Source organism: Manis pentadactyla, chromosome 13 (genome assembly GCF_030020395.1).
Source record: "Manis pentadactyla isolate mManPen7 chromosome 13, mManPen7.hap1, whole genome shotgun sequence".
NCBI lineage: Eukaryota > Metazoa > Chordata > Mammalia > Pholidota > Manidae > Manis > Manis pentadactyla.
The window spans coordinates 22,326,015-22,328,850 of record NC_080031.1 but is presented as its reverse complement, the minus strand read 5'-3'; the positions used below and the strand labels follow the sequence as shown (position 1 = coordinate 22,328,850).

General features: G+C 38.7%; 1 pseudogene; it reads left to right on the top strand.

Moving 5' to 3' along the window:
• Nucleotides 1–1,711: 1,711 nt before the first annotated feature.
• Nucleotides 1,712–2,634, top strand: LOC118915931 (olfactory receptor 4C16-like; annotated as a pseudogene).
• Nucleotides 2,635–2,836: the final 202 nt, after the last annotated feature.

Sequence of the window (2,836 nt, the reverse complement as noted above, 5' to 3'; positions counted from 1 at the left end):
TCTAAGCTGGCCTGTGCATACAGTAAAACAACTAATTTGACTGGATCTATACTGTTGGAACTCAACCAAGAATTAAGAGAAGTGCAAGTTGTAGGGCTCCAAAAATCTTACAACTACAGACTATCTACTGTTAAAAGAACCTATGGGATGTGAACAGTTCCCAGGAATGGGTTGTTTTAAATCGTCTGATTTCTCTCAGACTGTTCACATACAGTTGGACAATATCCATCATATCATAGATAAATTTCTTACAAATGCCTAGGATGCCTAACTGGTTTTATTGGTTTCTCTGGAGATGGCTGGTAATTACAGGTATGCTTTGGTTATGTAACTATCCTCCTATTATGTTAATGTGTGTGCACAATTTAAGTAGTAGCACAATTTAACCTATACATGCTGAAGTTACTCTACAAGAAGATATGTCAAAGAAATAATCAATCTTCCCATGTTTCTTCTGCCTACTACTCCTATAGCTTTTCTTCTTCCTTCCTAATTACAACCCTTAAATAGAATTCATGCCTCAAATCGAATTTACTGAGTATCATAATTCCTCCAAGTGGTAAAGATACCTCAAGACAAATGCTGGGCATAGAAGCCACAGGGCATAAATCTGAAAAGAAGTAAAAAGCTAACCTTTTCAAACAATAAGACTTCTCCCTCACTTACCAACTTTACATTTCCCTGTATGGCCCCAGAAGATGACTGGTTAGCCAGAGACGGGTAAGATTCCTCAAGGGAGGAACAACCTAAGACAGGCACAGTCACAGGGGGCCATCTGGTGAGAAAATGGGGAGCAGCAGAGGTGAGGCTTAGAACCTCCCCCCTCATGTTCTGAGAGAAATCTTCTGCATACATGGATGTTTATTGCCCTCGTCTAGCTTGGATTAACACATAGTCTACAGGCACACACCTGATCATCTACATTTGCTCTCTTACAACACTAAACTCTGTTTTCTACCTTTATCTCGTATCTACCTACCACTTCAGCATTTTATTGAAAATAATAATAATAGAGAAATGTGGTATCCACATATAAATCAAGTTTAAAAATCAAATGAATATTCATATTTGAACTGACTGTTTATAGTTCATAATGCATGAACAAAACCGAAAGCTTCTGTGATGGCTGCCCTTGCACTGTTCACCATGTAACTTATTCACTATGTAAGAATTTGTACTCCATGTAAGAATTTGTTCGTTATGCATCAGAAGATTGGAGATTGATGAAAATTAGGCTTGGGGTGGATTAATGATTGTGCATTGAGTATTGACCCCCCTATACAGAAATTTATTGTTGTTAACAACCATTTGATCAATAAATATGAGAGATGCCCTCACAAAAAAAAAAAAAAAAGAAAAAGTACACACTTCCAATTGTAAAATAAATAAGTAACCAGAATGTAATGTATAGCATAAGGAATATACTCAAAATATTGTAGCAACTTGGTATGGTGATAGCTGGTACCTAGAATTATCATGTATATAAATGTTGAATCACTGTGTTGTACACCTGAAACTAATGTAATGTAATACTGTGTGTTAACTACCCTTCAATAAAAAAAAAAAAAGAAATCACAGCTAAAATGTCCAAGTGAGGAATATTTATTTTTCTTAAAATATTACCTAAAAATCACATTCACCATGAATTAATTCCTTTATTTTTGCTACATAAACATTTCACACTCACCCACTTCTCCTCACTCATAAAAGCATGCAGCTGAATCATAATGTGACTGAGTTCATTCTGCTTAGGTTGACCCAGGATCCTGTTAGGAAGAAAATAGCATGTGCCGCCTTCTTGCTTTTCTATTTGGGGGTGTTGCTGGGTAACTTGCTGACTATGACTACCATCAAGACCAGCCAGACACTTGGGAGCCCGAGGTACTTCCTTTTCCACTTATCTTTATCTAACACCTGCTCCTCTACCTCCATTGCCTGTAGAATGACTGTGATTGCCCTTTTGAAGAAGAAGACTATGTCTTTCAATGAATGCATGATACAAGTCTTTTCATTCCAATTTTTGAGCTGCCTAGAGATCCTCATCCTAATCCTCATGGCTGTCGACCACTATGTGGCCATCTGTAAGCCCCTGCACTATGACCTTCATGAGTTGACTGGTCTGTGGTGTTTTGGTGACTGTGGCTTGGGTGGGGTCCTGTGTGCATTCTTTAGCTCTGTTTTTTCTGGCCTTGAGTTACCTTTCTGTGGTCCCAATGTGAATGATAACTATTTTTATGACTTGCAGCCCTTGTTGAAACTTGCCTGTAGAGACACATATATGGTTAATCTCTTGGTGTCCAACAGTGGGGACATCTGTACAGTCAGCCCTGTTGTGCTGGTGCTCTCCTAGGCTATCACCTTGCCTGCTCTGAGGAACCACAGTGCTGAAGGGAGGAGAAAAGCCCTCTCCACCTGCATCTCCCACATCACTGAGCTCACCTTGTTCTTTGGTCCTTGCATGTTTATGTACACGTGGCCTGCAACCACATTTTCCATGGACAAGATGATAGCTGTGTTTTATACACTTGCAACACTTTTGCTCAACCCTCTGATTTATATACTGAGGAATGCAGAATGAAAAACGCCACGAAGAAATTATGGAGCAAGAACTTAGTCTCAGAAGACAAAAGATGAATGAAAGTTTCAAATTTTTCTTCAAAGTTTGGACTGACCTAGAAGTTTCTAGGACATACTATTGTCTTACCATGTTGCTAAAGTAATCCTATCCTGAGACATGGGGGTTAGTTTCCTTCCTAAAAGTAAGCAACATTACTAGACAGTTACTAGTTAGTGTTGAATCAGTTCTACATAGAGGAAGAGACAGGATCAGGTATAA